The 1,091-nt window shown below is 47.3% G+C and overlaps 1 pseudogene; it reads left to right on the top strand.

The window, feature by feature from the left end:
- The first annotated feature begins 4 nt into the window (after positions 1-4).
- Positions 5-1,035, top strand: LOC114828550 (uncharacterized; annotated as a pseudogene).
- Positions 1,036-1,091: the final 56 nt, after the last annotated feature.

Genomic DNA, 1,091 nt, shown 5'->3' with positions numbered 1-1,091 from the left:
CGATCAGTATAATGTTCTTCTGCGAGCGTTCAAGGCCGCATTAGAGAGAATGCCTACCGATGAGTTTGGAGTGATCATCAGAGCTGATAAACGACCGCATGGGGAGCATCGAGGGCGTTTCAATGCGCCGGTGGTAGATGAAGTCGCCGTCTTGATTTCTGCTGAGCTTGGAGACTCACGAGATATCGTGCTTCACAAACGCGGAGATGAGCTCCAGAGAATCGCAGAAACTCATCGGTCGTACGATGCTCTCCAGTTCCCCGTGCTTTTTCCCCGAGGTGAGGATGGTTATCATTTCGAACTCGAACTCATTGATCCCATCAATCGACAACCTCGGGAGCGAAAAGCAAAAGTTTCTTCGATGGCGTTTTATGCGTACAGGATTATGGTGAGAGATGATCAACAAAACCATCTGCTCAAGTGTCGACAGTTGTTCAACCAATACGTCGTAGATTCTTACGCCAAGATAGAAGGGGAACGTCTCCGGTTCCTGAAGCTTAATCAGAGCAAGCTTAATCAGGACAGAGAACTACATTCACTTGAAAGATGCTCTTGCTAAGGACGGTAATATTAACAATACTGGTCAACCCTGCATATTACCATCCAGTTTCATCGGCAGCCCGAGACAAATGCATGAATATGTCCAAGATGCAATGACCTACGTTCGGAATTATGGAACGCCGGACTTATTCATCACTTTCACGTGCAACCCGGCCTGGGAGGAAATTCGAACGCTGCTTCTAGAGGGTCAGAATCCCAGCGACCGACATGACATAGTATCGAGAGTTTTCCGACAGAAACAGATGAGATTTCTTGCCGCCATCAAAGACTGTCGGGTCTTCGGGGAGGTTCGCTGCTGGATGTACACCATAGAATATCAAAAGCGAGGATTACCTCATTCCCATAATTTGATTTGGCTCAAAGAGGGCATACCTCCATCCCAAATCGATCGTGTGATCTCAGCAGAGATTCCTGACAAAGACGTGGATCCAGAGTTATACCAAGTCGTGGTGAACAATATGATTCATGGTCCATGCGGAGCTGGGAATCCTTTTTCTACCCTGCATGAATCAGGAGAAAAAGATCTGCAC

The sequence above is a fragment of the Galendromus occidentalis genome, unplaced genomic scaffold (genome assembly GCF_000255335.2).
Source record: "Galendromus occidentalis unplaced genomic scaffold, Mocc_1.1 scf7180000076285, whole genome shotgun sequence".
Lineage (NCBI taxonomy): Eukaryota > Metazoa > Arthropoda > Arachnida > Mesostigmata > Phytoseiidae > Galendromus > Galendromus occidentalis.
The sequence above is the reverse complement of the archived record's forward strand: the minus strand, read 5'-3'. Positions and strand labels throughout refer to the sequence as shown.